The following is a 16,122-nucleotide window of genomic DNA, read 5'->3' as shown; positions in this document are numbered from 1 at the left end:
AAAACAAATCCCGCAGAGCCTGTATCTTAATTTCATTATTGCCAAATAGCTGTCATAACTTCTATATTTGTTAATTTAATTAGCTAAAAAAAGACTTAATTTTATTGCTTGTTTGCAATTTAAAGGGTAAGTGTATGTACCTTTATTTATTATATTGCCTATTTAGAGTGCTGAGATATTACAGAGGACTTATTTTATTTCTTTGTTACAAATTGCCTATAGCCTACGTTTGTTATGAATAAATAATGTTAAAACACATATAAAAAACTCATTCATGAAAAAAGGCAAAAGAGCTGTGTGCATGTGCACATTTAAATATTGTCGAGCTATAAACAGGTACAGGCCTTTAAAAAGCTGTCAATCAAAAGTTGTCGGGCTTGGCCGGAATTCTGTTGGGCTCGGGCCCTATTGGGCCTAAATTTTATGGCCCGATTACAGCTCTACTATATTGTGCTGCAATTTCAATCAATTTTAGCTCCTCATTCTGGTTCCATATTAAATCATACACTGATAATTATTTTGTAAACTACACAGTATTCAACTGTCATATGTATTTTACTGTAGGACATATATAGAGCATGTTACTGTATTTTAAAGTTGCATTGTAATATATACAATACTGTAAATACATAGAGTATATAGCAAGATAAATGGCATTGTAAACAGTATTTTTTTTATTTTTATACATTTTATTTGCTGTAATTGGTTTACAGTAAGTTACTGGACTGCTGCTGCAGGAAATTGTTAACAGTGTATATCACAACTTTCTGTTTTATACAAAATTTTAATGAAAAAACTAAGCAGCACATAATAGAATCGAAAATTAAAAAACACATCAGTGCAAAAAAAAGGATCATACATTGGTGTGTTTACTTAAAGTCCATTTTGAGGGATGTAAACAAAAACAGTGCTCCCAACATATTTCCGGTTTTACATTTTTTTTTTTATTTCTATAGCTTCCGGCAATCCAAAAAAGCCACATAATTATAAATAATGTTATGATAGCTGTTTTATCATTAGGTTATGATTTATTTGTCTCTTAATACAGTTATGAAATTGTTTGATAACAAGCAGGAAATGTTCAGGGACCAATGACATGAACACACTGAAATTTGTCATTAGCTTGGCAACACGTAAAAAAGCTACCTCTTGAATTCAATTGCTGCCTATGTAGGCAGCAGACAGCAAGACAGTTGAGTAGGTTTTGGAACAGAGCTGATGTCATTCATTGATTTCAAAAGGCCTTTGTAAGCCTTGGACAACTGTTAAGATTGACTACTTCTGGCTACTTTCTATGCTAGGTTTCTACTGAAGTAAAATGACACTGAACGTCATCCTAAGGCCTCCCCATATCCTCCTTATCCAGTCTTGCAGACATAAAGGCTCTTTCATTTCTTTTCAGCATTCAGGAATTTTGAACAAATCTGCATTTGATGTTTCTCAACTTGGAAAGCTACTACAATTTCAGTCACAACAAATCATACAAAAAATCATACAAAAAATAAAATGATGGGTCACGACTAGACTGTGCCAAGTAACAGCAGATTTCCAGTAAATCTTAAATTTCCATAAAATGGAGTCTTGCTTTTCATATATGCTTGGATGGCTGTCATTTACTGCATAGTCCAATGGATACAGCTGTACAAGTTGAAAATTCTTTCAGCTACACGAACATGTCAAATCATAAATGCATGTGTCTGTGCATGGATATAATCATTAGAGTGAAATGTCAAGCCAGTAGCAGCATCAATTCTTTAATTGCATTTACAAAAACCGCAAACAAGGAGAATACAAATTAGGACAATCCTGATGAAGCCCTGACTTTTTAAACACGCACCGTTAAGCCAATAATAGCTGTGGAAAAGCAGAGAATGCAAAGTGAAGGGAATATAAAATGTAAAAAAAAAAAAAGACTACTGCATTATGCAAATTTTAGAAAGCGCATAAAGAGATTTTACAAACTACAGATGCAGCTAAAATATAAAATGGTGTTTCTTATACTGAAGCATATAATTATGGTCATTTAGGGACGACGGGTTATGTTGCTGGAAGCCACTGACTAAGGTTATGATTCAACAGTCGGTTTTATTTGAAAGTCTTTACTTCCATAAACACTGAACCTTGAAGGAATTACTTAATATGCATGCATAATGAGCATATTATAAGTGTACAAATAATTATATACATTTTAAAAACAAAAATAAAGCAATATTCAGTAATTTTGTTATAGAAATTGTTTATTAAATTAAAGTAACTGGATATTAGTTTATTATTATTATTATTATTATTAGTAGTAGTAGTAGTAGTAGTAGTAGTAGTAGTAGTAGTAGTATTTTATTTTCGGCTTAGTCTCTTTATTAACCAGGGGTCGCCACAGCGGAAAGAACCACCAACTTATCAAGCATATGTTTTACGCAAAGGATGCCCTTCCAGCTGCAACCCATCACTGGGAAACATCCATACAGACTCAATCACACACATACACTATGGACAATTCAGCTTGCCCAATTCACCTATAGCACATGTCTTTGGACTTGTGGGGGAAACCAAAGCACCCGGAGGAAACCCAAGTGAACACGAGGAGAACATGCAAAATCCACACAGAAATGCTGAATGACCCAGCCGAGGCTCGAACCAGCAACCTTCTTGCTGTGAGGCGGTCGTGCTACCCACAGCGCCACCGCGTCGCCCCATATTATTATACATATATACATTTAGGCAACAAATAATAATAATAATAATAATTATTATTATTATTATTATACTAATTAAAACTAAAATAATTCAGATTATTTTATTTAATATAGTATATTTTTTATTAATATATAAACATTTTTTATTATTTCATATACTTTCCCTTTTTTTGCTGTAAATTATTTATTCTCAGTTTATCAGTTATTGTTTTCTTGTATGTACATCATCCATTACGCTTAGCTATATTAGTTACTTTAGCATTTAGTTAACTAAATTCGAATATAACATGAACACTGGCAAGTAGCTGAAATAAAATAAGCAGTGATGTGAATGTGGAATAAGGTACTATAATGACTAAAACCTAAAAGTAATCGTACATATTTAACAGTAAATGACCTATAAATTTGTGATCTACAGGACTATGGCGATGTTGTTTATGTGGGTAGGCCTATGTGAATGGCGTGTTCAATTGTCTTCAGCAAGTGAAAAGCAAGCTCAATTGGATTAAGCAGGGAAATGACTAAGCTGGTCAAGACTATTCGTCTTTTGGGCTCTGAAAAACTCCTTAGTTGCATTGGCAACATTCGTCTTCATTACAGCTCACATTACATTAATAAGCAATCACATCACTAAAGTCAAGGGAGACAGAATTAGCCGCACATGCCTGAGGCACAACACACAGCCATGTCTCACAAATAGGGTGGTACGCTTTGGATCACAAGCTTTTCTTTTCTCCTAGTTCTGCATTTTCCAAACAGGTGATTTGGACGTATACCTGCTTCGCCTCTGATCAGTTTATCCTGCTGCTCGGCTTAATGACAACATGCTTTATCAGAACTGACAAGTCTTTGGTCCTCACGTTGAGAAACTCCAGCAACAGACTGGAAATGCAAATGCCTAAAATTAACTCGCGACTTTCTGACAGCTTTCTTGTCTGTGAAAAATGCAACAACACACTCGGCCAAAAGCAATCGGCTGAACAGCCAATTTAAAATGGAAAGAACGTATGAGAAAGGGACTGTAATTGCGACATTGTTCACAGATTGTTTAAATAAACCTCAAATTAGAGCCGAAGTTTAAGCTGCACTATAACCTCTTAGTCAATGACTATGTTTACACAGAGTGCAGAAGTGGACACTTGGCCTCATTAGGACAATAACAGGAAACCGCCATGTAAACACATCTATTTGAGACATGAACAATAACAATTTTCTCATATTACTAAAAGCATGTTGACTTGGTTGCTGTTTTCCATCTAATTTCAATGATTTGGCTCCATATGCTGATCAGTCTGTACCTCAGAGCTTGAAGCAAGGCTATTTTCTGGTCAACTAAATGGCAGATAGGTCATTCGAACTCATTCTATAGTAGGCTAGGCTAGGTTAGGATTTAAATTTTTTTTAAATATTTAGACTAGATACAAGATAAAATAAATCTAAGAAAAGCATTTTGTGCAGTGTGCTTCTTAATTTCATTTTTAATTCTCACTTTCATTTAATTCTCTGTCCCCCATAATAATACATTTAAACCGTCCAATGATAAGTGATGATGAAGAGCAAACCATCACAAACTGGGGAAAAGATCAACAAACTTAAGCATAACCTAAACCTATTAATAAGTATATTGTGCATTTATTTGAGTACTAAATAAGTAAGTTTATTTGAGGATATTTTTTTTAAAGTATAGCTCTTACAGGATCTATTATGTAAAACTAATTTTATATGGTATTTGAACATAAATGTGTTTGCAGAAAATGTACACAACCTGTCTATGATGCTGTTTTTAATATTGTTTTTACATTCCCCATAAAGTCACAAAGAACCGTTTTAGTTTTCTGTCCCTTTTGTGTTTTTGACATAACCTTCAGTGTATCTGACGGTTTAAGTGTAACAAGACGAAAAAGAACTTTAAGGCGTTTAACAGTGACACAACTATAATTATAAGAGAAGTGTAATACTCAAAAGAGGTGCTGTCTGACAGCCGTCTTTCTTTGTGTGTGCTCAGAAAACCATAGATCAGGTGCTTAACCAAAAATGAGGTTTCTGCAGAGCAAAAATGGCCATTTCAGACTTAGTGGGTGTTTTAACTGAGCTACTGGTTGTTTTCAAATCATACACAGAAAACGACCCCCTTACCTGACCCCACCCCTAACTATGACGTAAAACAATCAGGTAACATTGTCGAAAACAATCTTGGCCCTGCGCACTAATCTGGTAACTTCCACCACTTTACTGCAGAGACCTAAAGTATAGTTAGTTTACCCTGATAAGGCACATGAATACTCATGCAAGGTCAAGTGATCATAATTGAAATAAATATGATAATTCAAACTTACAGATGTGTTTAGAGCATCTAAAACACTGGCTTTGAGAAACCCCTGTGAAAAAAAGCTGTACCATTCCATGTCTGAAATGGGCACAGTGATGTTACAAGTCACCTGAAAGTAGTTCCTAGCATCAATCCTTTCACTTAAACCACCAATTAGAATCTGCAAAATATCATTGCTCCTGCTTCAGCCATGGTATGTCAGCAAAGTTCCTTGATTATTACGCTGCAATGAGAGTATTCCTAGCCATATCAGCTTAGAAAATAACTACTTTTCATTTTCTGATGTTCTTTGTATGCAATGTCACTACAGAAGAGTCAAGGTTTAAATAGGACAATTATCAAAATCTTTTATTTTTTACTTGAGCGAGATGCTATTGGTCTAATCTGATTCTATGGTCTATGCTAAGCTAAAAGTGCTAAAAAGTGGAGATCAACTGAACGGATAAAATAACAATAAGACTCGTCTGCTTTACTCTAGGAAAACTGTCAAATAAAGGCTTGTGAAGGCGAAGGGCTTCAGATTTACCCATAAAAAATGGGACAACACTGCACACATAATCATACGTCATCGCAAGCTCATACTTTATATGAGATTGACGATGCGGTGACTGCTGTAGTTATTCAAGTAGCATTATTTTATGGTATTTATCTTCAGGAAATCACAGAAGGCAACAATATCATGTTAGCATAAGGATGTAATGTGGCAATGAGCTCATAACTGTTCTGTGTATTTACATCGAGGCCATATTCATCTATGTAAACACAAGAAATGACATTAATGTTATACTGAACACTGTAAAAAGCTCATTCATAGCCACTAGACTTTTCTGACAGGGCATTCGAGAGTCATCGATTGTCAGGTGTGAAAGTCTGTCAGGTATGGGACAGGAGTTATAATTCTGGATAATAGATAGCAAAATTTTGCAGTTTTTTTTATTTTATTTTTATAAGTATGACCGTAAAACACGAACGCCATTATGAATGTATTAAAACAAACGCTTGTTTGTTGTAAAAATGCATAATAATGGCAAAAATACTGTGTGCAACTCCTAATTTGCGTGTGCAGCCATGTTGCTGTTGTAGCTGGCGTATTCTAGGGAGTTTTCATATCCTTTGGTTTCTAGTGTGGTCTTGGAAAATCTTAGTTTTAATGGGTATCCAGCCCTTCCCCTTAGTCATGCGCCTTCAAACTAAAGAGAATTGGGATACCCCTACCTTTTCACGGGGCTCAAAACAAGAGGTGAAGTAAGGGGAAGGGCCAAGGGGTAGAATTTGGATTGGACCTAAGTCTCCTTCAACAGACTTGACACATGGCATGATTGTTGGTGCCAGACAGACAATTTAACACTCAGTCATGGCTCAGTATTCTAGTAACTGCTGAAAAAAAAGAACAGACTGATATAAGCTGATAGAAAGGCAACAGTAACTCAAATAACCATGCTTTACACCAAGATCTGCAGAAGAGCATCTCTCAACATGTTAGACCTTGGAATGAATGAGCTACAACCGTAATTCCTGTCAGCTAAGAAAACGAAAATGAGGCTAGAGTCAACACAGGCTCCCCAACAGAACAACAGAGTATTGGAAAAATCTTGCCTGGTCTGATAAGTGTCAATTTCTGCTGAATCATTCGAATCGCAGTGTCAGAATATGACATAAACAACATATAAGCATGGACCCATCCTGACAGTTATCATGGTGGTATAATGTAGTAGGAGATTGTTTTTTGGCACATTTTGGACCCTTAGTACTAACTGTCATATGTTATGTATTTTTTTAATATATTTATATATTCAAGGTTACAAAACCAAAACCATACATAAAAAGTATATGTTGTTATACAGCTAAGGATTAAACGTCCATTAGATTAATATTTCACTAATCATTCATGGCTACACAGCCGCACAGCTTATATCAACCTCTTACACCACACAATAACTTCAAGCCCTTTCTGAATACAAATTCCTTGATAAAACAGTAGGAGGTTTCAAGCAAGGTGAAACCAGAATGTAAAGTCTATGTCTTTTTTGTAATTTGCAGAACAAAGTGGTTGTTCCAGGACACATTAGCTCAAAATGTGTCTTGACAAAATGACACATGAAGTAAAGGCATTACATTGCCACTCGAAAGCTCTTCCAATTGCATTTTGCATAAACATTCTAACATCTGTGAGCTACATGACATCACCTAATCCGTCTTATTTATATATTTCTTTAGCTTGATGTCTTTATAGAGGCAGCATCTGAAAAATGCCTGTGTGAAAGTGGAATATAAAACTAAACATCTGGTGTGAATTTCAACAAGAAAGTAAGAGAACGGTGTGCCATATAGTCCTATCAGAAAAGACAAATTGAGCTTCAAGACACCTCATTATAAAGCTTAACCTAATAAATTTAAAGTAAAAAAGTGACAGAAGTGACAAAAACAAATGAGAATTTGTACGTATAAAATAATATAATATAATATAATATAACATGATATAATATAATATAATATAATATAATATAATATAATATAATATAATATAATATAATATAATATAATATAATATAATATAATATAATAACTTTTATTTGTTTTTGACTATAGAATCAATTCTCTGTCCAAGTTAGATATGGATATCTTTCTGAGGAAATAAAACCATTTTAAGAAAAGTACCATTTCAACTAAATACCATTTTGATGAACACTAAAACACATGTGCATATATATATATATATATATATTATTTATACAACAGTTCTGTCTGTTTCTCAAATCTGATTGGCTGATAGCCGTGCGATAATCTGCAATATCAGAACTCCTACAGCCTCTTTACCCTTTGTGTATTACTCCGCCCACATACAGCCAGCAAAAAGCAGACAATAAAGATCTAAAGTTTAAAAGATGCTTGCTCAACTGTTTAACTGTCAGCTTATGATTTGAATCCGGAAGTAGTTCCTCATACAAAAGGGTTTTTTAAAACTCTCCATGTTTGATTTTGTTTTTATTTACACAATTATGCCGTCAAACTGTTGTATAAACACAATATCACACTCGTGGCAGTATATATATATATATATATATATATATATATATATATATATATACACATACATACATACATACATACATACATACATACATACATATATATATATTTTTTTTTTTTTGAGGGATGTAAACAATAACAATAGTCCCAGTGCATTTTGTTTGCTAGAATCCAAAAATGTTCACATATTGATAAATAATGTTATAATAGCTGTTTTAACGTTGGGTTATAACTAAACGTATGATATTTTGGAGTGCATATTGGAGTCCTTTAGGACTCAGTGAGTGTTCTTGAATAGCCCAACCAGAACCTTGACTCAAACTCAATTGTGCATCTCTGGAGACCTAAAATTGGCTCCCCACCAATGTATACTAATTATTAATTACTAATATATATAGTAATATATATTATATAAGAGTGTATATAATATAAGAGTACACTCTTATATTATATACATATTATATATATATATATATATATATATATATATATATATATACAGTCTCTTCACTCATTTGTATTACTCTGCCAACATAGAGAGACAGCAGATCAATAAACTCACTACAGTTTGATAAATATTGCAGTTGTTGGACAACATAATGCACTTTTGAGGCTTTTTTAGGCAAGAATGTGGAATGGGTATTTATAAGAATAGCACCTATTTTAAATATTTATAATTTCGGAGATTGGCAGCTATCAGCCTGTCATACTGAGCATGTCGTTTAGCACTTTAAATATTACTCTAGAGAATCATTCAAATACTAGTTTTAAAGTGACATGTTTTTAAGCAGAAACTGTTTTGACCATCAGCTGCAAATGTGAATGAATAGTGGAGGAAAAAAGTTCCTTGTACAAAAGGATTTTTGAGACTCTCTGTGTTTGATTTTATTTTTTATAAACACGATTTGCTGTTAATCAACAGTAATTGCTATCACTAGTGGCACACTATACGCACGCCTACCTACCACCAGTGTAGATACACAGCCATAACGCACTGCTACTTGTGTGATATTGCTGTTGAAGTCAGAATTATTAGTTTAATTATTAATTATTAATTAGATTTTTTTTTCTTTTTGAAATATTTCCCAAATGATGTTTAACAGAGAAAGGAAATTTTCACAGTATGTCTGATAAAATTGATTCTTCTGAAGAAAGTCAGATTTTTTTGGGGGGGCTAGAAAAAAAGCAGTTTTAAATAAATAAAAAATTATTTTAAGGTCAAAATAATTAGCACCTTTAAGCTATATTTGTTTAGATAGTCTACAGAACAAACCATCGCAATACAATAAATTGCCTAATTACCCTAACTTGCCTAGTTAACCTAATTAAAATAACTAAGCCTTTAAATGTCACTCTAAGCTGTATAGAAGTGAATAGAAATTGGAGGAAAAAATAGACGGGGGGACTAATAATTCAAGGGGCTAATAATTCGTACTTTAAGCATTATTTTTACATCATATTCATATCAATAAATCATATTGGATGGCCTAAAGGTAAGCAAAATACCATAATATTTTTTGGATGAACCATTTATTTAAATTCAACTCAGGAATTCAGGAAATCAGATATTTAAAAGGCAGTCAATTCTCAGTGCTACACAACCCAGGCATTCAAAAATGTTCTTTAATGTTTGATTTGGCTGGAACTGAGCACCAGGTCTGGGTGGTGTTTACTAGATACAGAATTTCAGCATGTTAGGAATTAGCCTGCGCACCCAGAGATACAATCTCTACACTGACCGTAAATAACAATACGCTTTTTTCATGTAGGAGGTTACAGATGAAGGTTATTAACTGGAGGTCAACATGGGTATTTAAACTGTTAACACTATTTCAGTCGGCTGAATGATCTACATGACTTTCACAGAATGCTGACAGAAGACTATCTGACTCACTAGGGAACGAGTAACAACAAAACTGGTAAATGATTCAAGGTGTTAGTCACACATGGGTCTATTGGGTTTTATTTACCACAGGTCTACCTCTACGGCATTATACAATGATTTTGGCATTGACCTGTAGGTCTTCAATTAGATATCATTATTATGATACATATAGCAGAAAAGCAAAAACCACCCTATTCACAATTTAATTCAAATTAAGTGTGATGATTTGAAGGACTGAAGTAACCATCGCAAGTCCATGTAGTTTTAATACAATCACGACTAGAACATGCATTGGTTAAATGCATTAAAAAACATGCAAAGAATTAGTTTTCAACTAATAAATTAGCTTATTTCAATTAGTGGCTATAATCTGCAATTAACCTGAAGGTCAGTTCTGCACATACCTAAAAGCTGTAATTATTTTCAAACCGGATTATTTTAGCGTGTATTTAATTACACTGATTACCCTTGAAATGTCACAGTTGAGGCACACTATCTGCGGTCGTTAGGCTAATAAAATGACAAATACAAAGAAAGGTATCGCAGATGTCACGTCAACCCCTTTTACGTTGCCCTAGCAACATTTTACACAGTTTTTACAAACACTTTATTTAAAACTAGCCTGCTCAAAACGAATTAGCAACCTCAACTCGAAAAACTCCACAGGACCAATCCGTCATCTTACTCTGGTAAGATACAGTACAGCATATATTACAATACTCTAATGCAGAGAATTTTCTGCTGTCGAGTGGTTGAATAAAATCCTATTAGCTCTGTGCATTTGACATCGAGGATTTCTTTGAGCAAGGGAACGGGCCCTGGCAGAGTGGTCCTTCTCGCATCCTTCTCACTTTTATTTTGGGACATAATGGTGAGATAACACTTCTCTTCTAAAGCCAACATTGGCACCTTCATTCTGGCTAATTTTTCACCCAGCTCTAGTGGATGAAAGTGCTTTGATTGATACATTGGGATTATGTCTATCCTTTTTCCTGCTCTAAAACAGAACGTTTTGAAGGGAACAAGATCTGCTGCTGCTGCTTCCATTAGCTGTCACTATAAATCACTGTGAATCAAGCGAAGCCTCAACCTTCTGGTGCCAAGGAGGCCTATAATACCTGGAGAAAGCCATCCGGCAGCGTAAATGCCATGTGACTAATCATTCTAGAGACACAGGGAAATGTCACGACAATGATGATTGTCTTGTGGCACCAAAAAACAGTCTAAATAGAGATCATTTTAAGCAAGAATGTAGTTTGTTCATTCATTTTCTTTTCAGCTTAGTCCCTTTATTAATCTGGGGTCACAACAGCGTAATGGACCGCCAACTTATCCAGCATGTGTTTTACACAGCGGATGCCGTTCCAGCTGTACCCCATCACTGGGAAACATTCATACAGTACGCACTCTTTCAAACAAATTCACTACGGACAAATTAGCCTACCCAATTCACTTATACCACATGTTTTTGGTCTTGTGGGGAAAACCAGAGCAGCCAGAGGAAACCCAAGCGAACATGAGCAGAACATGCTAACTCCACACAGAAATGCCAACTGACCCAGCTGGGGCTTGAACCAGCGACCTTCTTGCAGTGAGGCGATTGTGCAACTCATTGCACCATTGTGCTGCCCAAGAATGTAGTTGTTCAGTTTAAAAATAGCACCTATTTGAAAATTAGCACTATTTTGGATGTGAGCTCCAGGGTTTCGAATGCGTGCCCATGAACCTACTGAGAGCAGCCTTACCCCAGCCATTTCTTCAGGAATTTAATCGCTGACCGTTACCATTTTCCGCCAAAGCAGTTCGAGTTCTGGTTTGGAGCCAAAGCTTAGTCAAAAAAGCCTAGTCAAAGCCAGAGCCAAAAGTAATTTATTCTGAACCAAAGAGGTTCTTAAGTAGCACCAAAACAATCTTGCCTAGAAGTAAGAATTGTTTGCGTCAGGGTTGAAACAGTGGAACCCAATGCTAAACACATCATAGACACTAATTTCTGTGTATTTTAATTAATGTGAGCTGTGCAAATATGTTATTTTCCCCTGTATTCTCGCTCTATACAAATTATGATGGGTTGCTCAAACAGTTTATTAGAGCTCAAAGCAGCGATAACTATAATAGATGAAAGAAATGAACAACTGACAACAACACTGGCACCAAAACAGCAATATGTCTTTGTAGTTTTTAAAAATACAAATCCATTTTGGCTATAACTTATATGCAATATATGGCTTAATAAATGTGTTGATCTGTTCTAAAGTAAAACGATTTGACTGGCGGCAAAGCCATCTGACTGAAATAGACCTACACTACCTGAAAAAAGTCTTATCGCTTATTCAAGTTTTAGGAACAACAAATAATAACTCTAATAATAATTCTAGTTGACCATTTGGTATCAAAAGTGGCTCATATAAAGGCAAATGCCTCTAGATTATGCTTATTTTACCAAAATTAAATATGATAATTTTATTATTAATTAATTAATTAATTAGAACAGCATGGTCTGACTTTGCTTAGAAAAAGACAGAAATAATGTACGGTATAGAATATAAAGACATGCTGCAGTGTAAAAACAATTAATATTGTGTATGACTCACATGAGCTTGGAGGACTTTATCCATACATCTCTGCAATGACTCAAATAACTTTTTAATTCATCTGGAATGAAAAAGAAAGTGTTCTTGTAGGACTCCCTGAGTTCATCAAGATTCTTTGGATTTATCGCCTCCTCCACCATCTTATCCATGCTCAATAATGTTCATGTCTGGTGACTGGGCTCACCTATCCAGGAGCAATCCTGTGGTTTGTAATGTAATGGGTAGCACAAATGTCTTGATACCTCAGGCTGTTAATGTTGCCATCCACTCTGCAGATCTCTCGCACGCCCCCATACTGAATTTAACCCCAAACCATGATTTTTCCTTCACCAAACTTGACTGATTTTGTGAGAATGTGGTCCATGTGAGTTCCAATAGGTCTTCAGCAGTATTTGTGATGATTGGGATGCAGTTCAATAGATGATTCATCTGAAAAATCTATCTTCTGCCACTTTTCCAAATGATCAACTAGATTTCAAGTTATTATTTGTTGCTCTTACAACTGGGATCCATGACAAGACTTTTGTCAGGCAATATATATATATATATATATATATTGTAACACATCCACACTAAGATTTTTTTGTCTTCCTGTTGTTAAAACACATATTAAGTGATTGCATGAAACATAAATGTTCATCAATGAACTAAATTTCTTTTTTTAATAAAATTTAACAAATTTAATAAAAAAAAAAAAAATATATATATATATATATATATATATATATATATATATATATATATATATATATATATATATATATATATATATATCACAATCCTGATTAAAATACACAATGATTCTGCATTTTATGTCATGTATGGTTGTGAAAGAGCTTCAATCTTTAGTATTCTCAAACATTCTTATTATTTCTGCGTTACTGTCTGTTCTGTATTACTTCTGTGTAACTGTACTAATCTAAATCACCTTTTGAAAACAACATGACAATTCAAATGAAAGTTATTGCAATTACATTGTTTCATAGGTGGCGTTCATTTCCTTTTGACCATGACCATTCATTTCCTTTGTTGTGTGCAATAAAATCTAATCTAAGCAAGTCATCTTTATCAAGAATTATCCAAAACAAGACAGACAGACCATACAGGCCATGTTAAAGCAACTTCCTCTTGATCCAGCCTTCCAAACCCTTAGACACATGTAGAACAGTATAAAAATAGTGTCCATAAAAGGAATGAATTGCTCATTGCAAATGGTCATTAAGCTGCAGAATTGCGGCCCAGCAGACTCAGCACCGAGCCGTTCCTCTATCTTCTCAGCTTCACTCCTCATTAGAGAGTGTCAATACAATCGACGGGGAGGAGATGTGATATGACTTATGACTTCATCCTTGTCATCTAGCCATTCCCTCTCAAATCTTGACATTTCCAAGTGGTTATCTGCCCATTAGTCTGTGTTTGCATGATAGTAAAGGGAGCTGGCGTTTGATGGTCTGAACGCCACATTTATTCCGGTGTGACTGTCGGTCGATCTGATTTATGTGCTCGCGCTCTGCCGTGATTCAGCATATGGTATATACGGAGACAAAGAGATTAATGATGGCTGTGACCGCGGATGAGACGAAATGACTTAAAAGAGAAAAGAGGAGGAAGAGAAAGCGTCAAGTGTCCTTCCCCTTGTATTTGGTGGGAGGCAGATCTTCACTCTGAGCATGATGGGTAAAGTCAGTATAATTCATTAATGCTTGGAGTGCTCATTACTGTCTTTTCACACTTTGAGAGACTCATTACCTGCATAATAGAAGACTCCATATAACACTGAGCCCATTCCTCACTGAAAATTAATCATCCCATCCCAGACAAAAAGGGAATTCTCTCGTTAAATATTAAGAAACTCCAGCACCATGAATTCTATTCTAATTTCCACCGCAGCCGGCCTTCGAGATACAGAAGGAATGCTGTAAGCTCTGTTTCAGGATCTGGTGAGCAGCCAAATACTACAGCAGAAACGCATGTATGGTTTTGAGAAGACATCAGTTCCAGGATTCGCTAAGAGGAGATGAAACATGGAATATATGTGATAATATTGTATATGATACCATATACTGTACATGTACATACATACATGCATACATACATACAGTGCTCAGCATAAATGAATACTCTCTTTAGAAAATTGTTATTTTTATCCATTACTCTGTGAATATAGGAAATATTTTGGTGCATTTGAACAAAATAGTTATTAAACGGATACATTTATTAAAATAATGTTTCAGTCACCGAACATCTTCAGAAACAGAAAGATAATACATTTAAATGTATGCAAAATTATGCAAAACAAGATTGCAACATTTAATAGATTTTTTAGTTTCTCTTAATTATTCGTCTTTTTAATTTTTTTATTAACAGTTTGACGGCATAATCGTGCATATAAGAGAAAATCAAACACGAATAGTCTAAAAAACCTTTTGTATGAGGAACTACTTTCTTTTATTATTCATCTGCAGCTGACGTCAGAACAGCAGAAACTGTTGCTACTTCACCAACGTCATTTTAGAGCGATAGTATTTTGAATGATTTCCCAGTATTTCTCTGTTGCAATCGGGAGATCACAATAATTGTCCCCGAAAAAGCCAAAGCAGCCCTAACACTACCAGATTACTGTGGTGTTTGCGATAAGAAAAAACGCTAAACACATGCAGGCATTTCTTCTTTCTTTCTTTTTACAACAGTAACAAAACAGCTGGGCAAACGAAAAAGTAACTCAGGGTTATACAAAGAGTGGTAAACACAACATCACTGATATGCGAGTCCCATCTCACACTCAAAACACTATAATTATATAGTATTAATACAGGACTAAAACATTCAAAAGAGAGAGAGAGATCGACTTGGAATGTCATTTACCTGTTTAATAATGATTTGATCAGTTGTAGTTAGAAATTACGCTGTTTTTAATCCTCTAAGGCTTATTATACAGTCTTTGTCACCATCTTGTGGATGGATAACTGTCTTTGTTCTGCTCAAAGACAGGCTTATGCCCGCCGACGCACTGTCTCTCAAAAGGTATAAATATTTAAAATAGGCATTATCCTTATTAATAAACTGGATAGTTGCAATCTAAACAACTACATTCTTGACTAAAAAGGCCTCAAAAGTACATTATGTTGTCCAACAGCAGCAATATTTGTCAAACTGTAGTGCCCTCTGCTTGTCGCTGTATGTGGGCAAAGTAATACACAAGGGTGGCTGGACAAGTGCTGTTTTTTTTTGCAGAATTGTATACCCTGATTGTATAGCTTAAAGGGGATAATAATTTTGACCTTAAAAATTTAAAACAAATTTTATTCTAGCTGAAATAAAACAAATAAGACGTTCTCCAAAGGAAAAAAAATAACATCAGGCATACTGTGAAAAACTCTTTGCTCTGTTAAAAATTATTAGGTAAATATTTAAAAAAGAAAAAAAAAATTTAAAGTGGGGCTAATAGTTTTGGCTTTTAATCAGTCAACTGCATTAGCTATGTAGACATGGTCAAGACTATCTGCTACAGTGACCGATGAGTGTATATATATAAATTATATATTATATAAAATATACAAAATATATAAACAAGATAATGAACTTTAATTCAGT

The 16,122-nt window shown here is 34.6% G+C and overlaps 1 protein-coding gene across 12 annotated transcripts in view; it reads right to left on the bottom strand.

The window, feature by feature from the left end:
- The window catches only part of negr1 (neuronal growth regulator 1), a 349,508-nt gene that overhangs the window by 237,469 nt on the left and 95,917 nt on the right, over positions 1-16,122 (bottom strand).

The sequence above is a fragment of the Danio rerio genome, chromosome 6 (genome assembly GCF_049306965.1).
Source record: "Danio rerio strain Tuebingen ecotype United States chromosome 6, GRCz12tu, whole genome shotgun sequence".
Classification (NCBI taxonomy): domain Eukaryota; kingdom Metazoa; phylum Chordata; class Actinopteri; order Cypriniformes; family Danionidae; genus Danio; species Danio rerio.
The sequence above is the reverse complement of the archived record's forward strand: the minus strand, read 5'-3'. Positions and strand labels throughout refer to the sequence as shown.